At 34.5% G+C, this 9,892-nt stretch overlaps 1 non-coding gene across 1 annotated transcript; it reads left to right on the top strand.

Annotated features, from left to right (window-relative positions):
- Nucleotides 1–8,324: 8,324 nt before the first annotated feature.
- Nucleotides 8,325–8,396, top strand: TRNAT-UGU (transfer RNA threonine (anticodon UGU)). The gene has a single exon. It is a non-coding gene; the product is annotated as a tRNA-Thr (tRNA).
- The last annotated feature ends 1,496 nt before the right edge of the window (nucleotides 8,397–9,892 follow it).

Raw genomic sequence — 9,892 nt, 5'->3', positions numbered from 1 at the left:
AATACCGCACAAAAATCACGATAACTATGAGAAAGTGCACACCATAACTGGAATTTCGAAAACAATGACCAAATTTATTATTATATTATACCGCCATTAGTTATCGATTTCCCCAAACAAAAAACCCGCTGATATAAAATAGAATTAAAAGTGATATTATATCATGTACCCATGATATTCACTAATTTAAAATATACATGATGTTAATAGATATAATAGGTTAAGGGTGAAAATTTATTATTCGGAGGATTTTTCGAAATTCTATAAAAATTTATTATTCGTAGGAATTTTCGAAATTCTATAAATAAACAATGATTGATACAGAATTATGTTAATTATATGTTCAATTAATACGCAAATAATATATATATATATATATTTTGGTTGAGACAATTTTATTATTATTTATTGAATATTTTAAATAAAATAATAATGTTAAATAGACAATTTTTATAGTAATTAATTTGTTGTTTTGTTTAGTTTTTATTAAAAAGAATTTAAAATTATAATTATATTTTAAATACGGATCTTGTTCATTTAAGAAAGGACATGGTGAACATGGTGTTAGGTGAGGGCTTGAGATTAGAGTAAGTGATAGAAATTTCTAGGGCGATACTTATAGGTTGTTTCTATGACTATTACATCTTCAAAGGCACTTATAGGAAGACACTTATAGGTTGTTTCTATCACTATGGCTACATAAGAAGTAGTGGAAGAAACTATGTCTTACTGATTACAGAAGTGGCTAAACCTAAAGAAATGGTTATGGAAAATGTAATTATAGAAGCAATTGTTAAACAACCATTCATTGAAATAAAAGGTGAAGGACTAACTAGAGTAGTAATAGGATATAAAAACACAAATGGATTAAGGAGTAAATCATATTTTTAGTTCACTCATTCCATTGGAAACAACATGGGGTTTAATTCAAGGAACAATCTTAAGATCAATCCATGTTGCTAAGATGGCTAAAAGTAGCTAAAAGGGAGGACTTTCAGGTTGCAAGGTTGAAGGAATAAGTTATTAAGTTGAAAATAGCAAATGGGTGGGTAAAACATCAATTACTCATAGTTAAACAATCACAATGAGAAATTCTTCCTAAAAGGTTGTGTAGAATTTTACAATGATAAAAAATGGAAATTCATTTGAATCCTTTTTCAACTACTAAGATAGATAAGACCATTGTTTCCCAAATCACTAAAAATCCTAAGACCATGCCTATTGTAGAAAAAGTTTTGGTCGAAACCACTACATGAAAAATTCAAGATATTTAGGAACCTACCTATTGCATAAGAAGGAGAACTGGAATGTTATTTAGATGATGAAAGTCCTTTCTTACTACACAAGAATGATCATAAAAAAGGCATTAGGTAGTTTGAGATCCATTTCATGTTTTAGAAGAATGAGGATTGGAAAGACATTGGGCTACTAAGGACCCTTCTATTGGTTAAAAAGAATGAATATTGGAAATACACTAGGTTGTTAACGAGCCAATGTTCTCCCCTTCAAACAAAGAACTGAAATGTGAAGAAAGGGTTGATATAGAACCTAACCAAGAGGAATTTGCAAAACCCTATACTACTTAAGATATCATATTATTATCAACACAAGTTGTCAAATGGAAAATGGTAACTAGATCATATAGTTAGGGGTTAATATTTATGTAAAATCATCAACATGCAATTATGGATTTGAAGGAGAAATATGCCACCTTCTACAATAATGTAATGGATCAATGGAAAGGACTTTGGGATAAGTAATAGAAGGCCACAAAATCACTCTAAGAAAAGGCCAAGTTAAAAGAGAATAATGTAAAATTAAGTAACTTAGCATTCCAGTCCCTAAGTTGCATGTCTCTTGCACCTACATATGCCCATTATTTATGGGATAAGCATAAAAATTCAAACTTTAGTAGTTAGCTTCATGCTAGACTTGTGAATTCAACAAAACAAATGATTTTTGTGATGTATATTTATCTTTCAATTATTCAAACAAAAACCTACATTGTGACCTTTACTTGCACAAATTCATTATGGACCATGAAACAATGTGGAAACTCATTTACTGGGAATGCGAGTGAAGGATTTTTATTTCATCTATAATAAACCAAATAAAATAGTTAAATGATTGGGAAAAATTTAAAGGCAAGGAGAGCAATGAAAAATTAATGTTCAATGTAGAATTTGCAATCCATAAGTGTGTAATAAGTAACATCACAAGATACTTCAACATAATACTAAAATAGTTGCAATGTAAGGCAACATCAAAAAAATACCATGGGTGAGGTAGAGGAAATTATTTGGAAATGTATAAAAGAAGAACTTTGTGGTTATCAAGCATGATAGAAGATCATCCCTCCTCTACCATAAAAATAGATCCTTTATCAATGTGACTTATGCAAGACCTAAGCTATATCTAAATTCATTAAAGAAGCACGAGATCCATTGGATTGGAATTCACTTCCATCTTTTACTTTTATATTGAAGTCTTGTAGCAGCCTATCAAGCTAATGTACAAGGCTACTAGGAGAATTTTATTATGGTAATGCATATATCCTTAGTACACTACATGATGTGGCCACATTCCCAAATTCTTATAAGGAGGTCAAAGGACCCATGGAGATTGAAGTAGTGAAATGATAAGTCACACAAGGATATAGAACACCCTCACTTAAGGGGGAGATGACGGGCCTCCTTTTTGGATCAATTTTTTAGCCTCATACACCCCTTTTCCTTAAGTCTTTGTCCATCTTATTCCATATTTTGATGCTAATAGCTTCCAAAGTACAAACGAAAAGGATATAATGTAATTTCTCCTACTTTATGAATTTTTAGTAATTTCATATACAAATGCATGATTACTTAATATTTTTTTAGTTTTTGAGAGAAATAATGAATTGCTACAAAGTATTTTTATAGATTCTACGCTTCTTGTTGCTACATAAACCTTTGGAGTCATTATGGAACCTCAAGGTGGCACTATGGAACTTTGTTGATGTTAAAGAACCAATAGTAGTAGTAATATAGAATGTGGTCCCCCCTATTTTTGACTTATAATTGATGATATAAGCGCATGGAAGCATGGACATTATTATAATATTGGCCCTAATCTTAGCCATACTTAGAATCTATCAAACATAATGTGAATAACGACAAGTTTGTATAAACAACTCGGGCTCGAGTAGCTTTAAGTAGCTTCTTTCTCATAAATGAAAATAATTTTAATGATGTTTCATAGAATCTATGAATCAAACCTACTATAAATAAAGGCCTAGAAAACCATCTTGAGGAGAAATAGAAACACTAAAAAAGGTATGATAATAGAGAAATTTCCATTATTCATCACCTTCATGATTTTGTAAGCATAAGATCTTTTAATGTCATTATCAAGTGAATTATGCAAGTTTGTTGTATTTAGATAAGAAGATCAACACCTTTCTTTGTTATATTTGGGCCCTCTCAAACATAGGAGGAGATTGATTGACTCGCTCCTTAATTAATAATCAACTTAGATGATGCATTTTGCTTTAGAAATATTGATATAATTGGTTTTATTTTTGTAATTTCCCAAACTTTCCCTTTGAAATTTTTGGGTTGTTCTTTTAATTTGAAGGTGTGAGTATTATAATTTTTATTGTTTAAATTCATTGCATTACAATCAATTGAATTATCCAAGAATCTTTTTCTCTCTTATAATTATTTTTTAAGGAGTTATTATGAGCAAACTAGTGTAAACAATGCTTTATGTTTAGCCAAAAATCAAGTAACTTCATGTTTTTGAGAATCCAAAATAAGGAAAATTAAAGGTTAATAAGTTACTTTTGTGTCCAATCAAGAGTAGCTTTAGGGTGGCCATACTCTTAAAGGTAGGAGAATGAGGATGGATCATAAGTTTGTTGGATAACAATAGCAAGATTGGCCTAAGTCTTTGTATGTATAGATTTGGGTAATTTGAGGTTAAGGTTTCATCTCTTTGTTGTTTGGAATTGTCAAGTGGAAAAGAATGAGGAATTTGGGTCATTACAGGAGATGCTAAAGTTTTTCATGATCAAACTTTAAACTTTTTCTCATGACCCTCAACAATGTAATTGGTATTTCAAGTCACATGTTTCTATGTGTGTAATGCTCTTAGTGTCAAAATTGTTTTTCTTCTAATTTATCAAGGATTTGGTTTTCATAAATGAAAAAATTATTAAAAATAATTTGTATATTTTTTCTTCTTGATTTTGTCTATATGATGGAGGATTCTTATTTTGGAGGAAAAATTTCATCTACCCTTTCTTCTTTCTTAAAAAAATGTGGACAAAGAGTGACTTAACCACTAATCATAAGAGTGGTTTGGAAAAATGTGGTTGAATTAATTGTGTTTTTTTATTTATGTGGTTCACAAACCCTACATAGCTATGATTGATCCATCTCACACACAACCCTAAAGACTTGAGACGAGGAATATTTGTACTAGGCAAATCCATCCTAAGGGGATATTTGTACTAGGCAGATACATCTGAAGGGATCACTTCCTATCCATTTGAAGAGAATATTTGTACTAGGCAGATCCATTTGACGTGATCACTTCCTATATTTGTACTGGGAAGATCCATCTTAAGAGATCACTACAAACACTAAAGACTTGGTCCTCTGAAGGGAATATTTGTACTACACAAATCCATTCGAAGGGATGACTCCCTATATTTGTACTAGGAAGATCCATCCTAAGGGATCACTACAAACCCTAAAGACTTGTGACCAGGAATTTTTGTACTAGGCAAATCCATCTTAAGAAAATGTTTGTACTAGGTAGATTCATTTGAAGGGATCACTTCCTATCCATCCGAAGAGAATATTTGTACTAAGTAGATCCATCCGAAGGGATCACTTCCTATATTTGTAATAGGAAGATCCATCCTAAGGGATAACTTCCTATTAGTTCAACCACAGAACCTAGCCCCAAGAGTGTTGAAAGAATTGAACCTTTGACCTCTCAATATCAAATACTTTAACACCAATATCAAATACTTTTTGATAAATTAACTTTATATATTTTGATATATAATTTATTATCACTTTTTGATTGTAATTTTTATTTTAAAAATAACAAATTCTTTTATATTAAATAAAATAAAAAAATTTATTCAAAAGTGAAAATGATTTAAAAAAATAATTGCACAATAAAAGCTTATAATTAAATTGTCCACACAATAAAAGCATATTAATTAAATTAATTTAAATTTAAATTTAGTTTAGGTTTAAAATCGCCACAAACACCTAAAATCTTGAAACTTGAGAACTATGCATGAAATTTACAAAAAATTTCATATGGAGGGTTCGACTGTGATTCTGTCAATGTTCAGAGGAAGGGAGGGGGAAAACATGGAGATTATATATAATTTCGTTGAACACATGAGGTGGCGGGATGAAAAGTCGGCTCTGTGGATTCGACTGATCGCGACGGGGGAAAATGGATCGCTCGCGGGTGATTCTGTTCCGGAGAATAGACTGCAGGTCCAGATAATGGCGAAGAATGTCACGAGCAAGAACTCTGATATCAAGTGACAGCGACCCATTCTTCAAGATATTGATGAGAGGGTCATACATGGAATGAATGTAAGTGCTCAGAAACCGAGGCTGCGCGCATTGGTCGTAAATGGTGTTCAGAATTTGCAGAGAAATGTGGAGATGGGCGTCGGTTAATTTGTCTGGGTACTCGACTTTGAGTTGCACCAGTCTGTGTATGGTCATGGCGATGTCGGTGTTTCGGTCGAGGAACGACATGCGGGCTTCTTCTTCGTGCGAGACGAGGTTGGAGAGAATGCAGAGTGTCATGTCGAGGTAGGCGGGGTTGGGGTCCGGGGTTCGATTCCTGTAGGCTTCGATATCTGGGTTTGTTGCGGAGAGCCAGGAGGGGCGCTCCTGGATTCTTCTTCGGAGCTCGCGCATTAAGAGGTCGCCGTATAAGACCGACATTGTGGAGCGCGTGGAGGGGTGGGCCGACAAGTGGAGGAGAAGGGGGAGCGTGTGTCTCAGGGATTCATCGCCAGTGAAGTTCTTGACGATGTACGGCGTCGCCCATTTTAACATTTTCTTGATTAGCGGGTCCGATTCGAAGTCCCAATCGCAGATGGCGAGGGAGAGGAGGTGGCAGGAATCGAACCTGAGACCGCGAGGGAGGAATTGTTGTTCCCCGTCGCTGAATTTGTAGAGATTTATGACAATGTCGACCAGGCCCAGGGGATTTTGTCGGAGGAAGTTTTGAATGTCGAGGTAATTCTGAATGTCGATGAGAAGGCGGAGTACTTCGGCTCGCAGGTCGGGTGTGGGATTCAACCTCTGGCCGTTCCAGCGCAGGGCGTCGAGCAAAATTCCATGGCCGTTTGAATTGACGAAACGCCGCCGGTTGGGGCTTCGGTACTGGCATTCCAGTCTGAGCGTTCGCAGCTTTTTGGTCACTTCCTGAGTTGCTGCGTCGTCTGTAGGGGGGTGTAGGGTCATCAGGTCTTTCAGTTGTTGCAGCCTCTGTTGCATCTCGGATTCCATTATGGGTTTTCTGTAAAAACTTATGATGCCCTCGGGCGGTACGTTGGGGTTGTTTCTGTGGCGGGAAACCCATCTTTCTGCTTTTTTTCGCAGACTCCAGTTGGGATGAATGTGCTTTATGTCGAATGTGCCGTCGGTTCTGAAAGGGCATAGGTTGTACTGATGGCTGGTGTCCCATAGGCGTTCTAGGGAGGCTCTGTCGTAGCTGAATCTGGAAGTCCTGGAGATCCTGACGGGATCGTGCATGAATTCGAAGGATAAGGCCTGGTCGATGAACTTGCTCGGGATTTCTGCTTCATCGTTTTCATCTTCTGAGATGTTAATGTCAACGCCCTGTCCGTTGGCCATTTGAACTCGAAGTGGCTCACTTTCATGAAATCTCGCTCAATCGATAAAACATTAATATTTTTCCGACCGACACCCGGTTCAACGACGTTTCGAGTTGAATGAGTATAACTCAACACAAAATAATATTGTCTCGACCATCAACTATTACTCAATGGTTTGAAACGCATCGGCAAAAATTTTCCCTCGTGATTTCTACTTAATTTTTTTTTCCTAATTCAATATGAATCACATAGATTTGAATTCAGAAATATACATCAAATAACATCAAATAATGAGAAGACATTTTTTAGATCAAACAAGCATAGATTAAAATACGGATCTAACATGACCCGAGAGGGATCTAATTTCTTCATCTGCATTTTTTATATGAGCCGACATTATTTAAATGTTTTGTAAAGTTATTTAATTTTTTCTAGTTTTAGATTTTTTAAAATTTTTATTTTGGTGGACTTGACCAATTTCAACTTTGAACACTCTTACACGTGTAGAATGAGCCTCTTAATACAATAACTACTCCATATTTAAATTTATTAAGTTTTATTTTTTTTAATGAGTATTCTAATTAATAGATAAAGGGTTTTATATAAAATATCCTTAGGATAAATCATATAAATGTTTTTATGTCCACTTTTACAACCGTTTATTATGTACTAATGATGAGTAGTGGACATAAAAACATTTTTGTGTTCTGTCTTGAAGATATTTATATAAAATCATGATTTTTTTCCCAAAAATTTGGCAATACAATTTCTAGCTAAATTAAAATTTCTTACTATTTAAAACATATTTTTGAATGCATAAATTGATTCAAGACCTAAATAAACCTATACAATTAAATTTTGTATATTAAACAATTTAAACATGTGAATCTTGAAAATCTCAATAAAATTTTTGGGCAAAATTAACTAAAACAAATGTCAATAAAAAACCACTTAATTTATTATTTAAACTATATATTTGTGTTATATAAATGTAAATTTGTAATTATTTGTATTATTAAAATATTTTTCCAGCATATAAATATTTCAACTTTAAAATTTGAATTATTTTGAGTAATATGGATATAAATGTATTTCTGGATTACATTATTGCAATTATCAACCATTTTACTTATATAAATGGACTAATTTATCTAAATAAAATATAAATGGACTAATTTATCTAATTTAGTTAGATGATTTGATATATTTAATTTTATAAGAAAAACTTTAAATAATTTAATATTTAGTTTTGTAAAAAAATTATGATTAGTTTTAGCCTATCATCCATTCAACTTATATAAGTGGACTAATTTATTTAAATTTATCTCGTTTTCACGAAGCTAGTACACCCATTATTGTATATGCTTGCTGTGAGCATGGGAGAGAAGCTTTTGCAGATTTTCGAGTGCTCTGACCATCTACACCCTACAATAATGAATGGCTCCCTTGTACGTTCAACTCTGCCTCTATAGCTCAGTGGTAGAGCGTCAGTCTTGTAAACTGAAGGTCCGTAGTTCGATCCTGCGTGGAGGCAATATCCATTGTCAAAATCTGCATGTCTATTTTATTTAGGTGAGCACGTTCGATCCTGCGTGGAGGCAATGTCCCATGCCAAAGCCGGCATGTCAGTTTTATTTAGGTGCGTGGAGGCAATTTTTAGAGCCAAAACCAGACTGGGCAACGTGATGATTGCTGACTGAAAAGTTTGAAGCCCGGGAAAACAATAGGGCCATGCCAATTCAAGCAGCTACACATTTAAGAAAAAGAAAGGGGCAATGAAGTAGCCGTAACTTCAAACAAAGAACGGGCCGGGGATTGCAGACTAAAAACAGTTTTATCCAAAAACGACGTCTATGCACTGTTAATAGGTTATATAAGAGACTGTTAATAGGTATATAAGTTTAAGTCCGGAGTTTGTGGTATAATGTTTGTGTGGTTGTGGAGGGTGTGGAGGTTTAGTTTCTACAAGTTTAACTATTTTTATAAAAATCTTAATGTTGTGGGAGGTTTGATAAACATAAATATATACCTAAGAGTATATAACCTAAAAATTGCTCAATATGCTACATTTTTTTTTTGGTTATATTCTAAAATTCTGATACATTAAGGGAGTAAATTATTTAAATTCTCTCATATTCATCAGATTTCTAAGAGAGCTATACAAATATTCATTCCTATTAAATTGCAAGTTCTTATATAATATAAAAATAGGATATAGTAGAGAAGTGAATGGTTTAATTGTTGGAAATACTGAGAGGGGGGGTGAATCAGTATTTCTTTCTCTCACTATTGTTTTACTAGTTAAAACATATATGTTCAGAGCACAAAGTGAACAGCAGGAATAAATGCTTTTATTAATATAACTGTGTAGTAAAATAAATACAATAAATAGATTGTCACACTTGGTTGCCAAGCTCCAACTTGGATTTTGGTGAGGCTCCAACCTCCTGAGCACCAACTCTATTTTGCCAAGACACCAATCTTGGACTTAGGAACACCAACTCCCAAGGACTTCAATCCTGTTCTATTATGAGGCTCCAACCTCTTTGGTTTACACTGGTGTGCTGCTGTGCTCTTTTCAGCTTCCATTGCTTCTGCTACCCCCTTTTCTTCTGCTGCTTCCACTATCTCATGCTCAAGTTATGCTGTCCACGAACAACCCCTTCAGTCCTCTGTTTTTGCTGCTTTTATATGCTCCATCCCCCTGTCCATTCGTTTCCTCTTACATGCTGGCTCTTTGGCTTCCTCCTCACTTGATCGCTTGACACTTCGGCTTCCATTCCTTTGCTTCTTCTGTCTTACAGGCTTTATCGGAGGCGTTTAATCACCCATCGGAAGCCACCACCCGAGCGTTTTAATCAACCATCACAAGCCACCAACCGAGCCTTTTAATCAACCATCACCGAGCGCTTTAATCAACTCGCCACACTTATAGAATCAGAGCCACCCTTTTATTGCCGCTTTTATGTCTATCGGAAGCCACCGCCCAACCGTGTCCACACATACAATCAACACAAGCGTTTCAATATA

The sequence above is a fragment of the Pinus tabuliformis genome, chromosome Q (genome assembly GCF_031772625.1).
Source record: "Pinus tabuliformis cultivar Carrire ecotype Pingquan chromosome Q, CPIR1, whole genome shotgun sequence".
Classification (NCBI taxonomy): domain Eukaryota; kingdom Viridiplantae; phylum Streptophyta; class Pinopsida; order Pinales; family Pinaceae; genus Pinus; species Pinus tabuliformis.
Note: the sequence above shows the minus strand (reverse complement) of the source record. Positions and strands in the feature narration are given on the sequence as shown.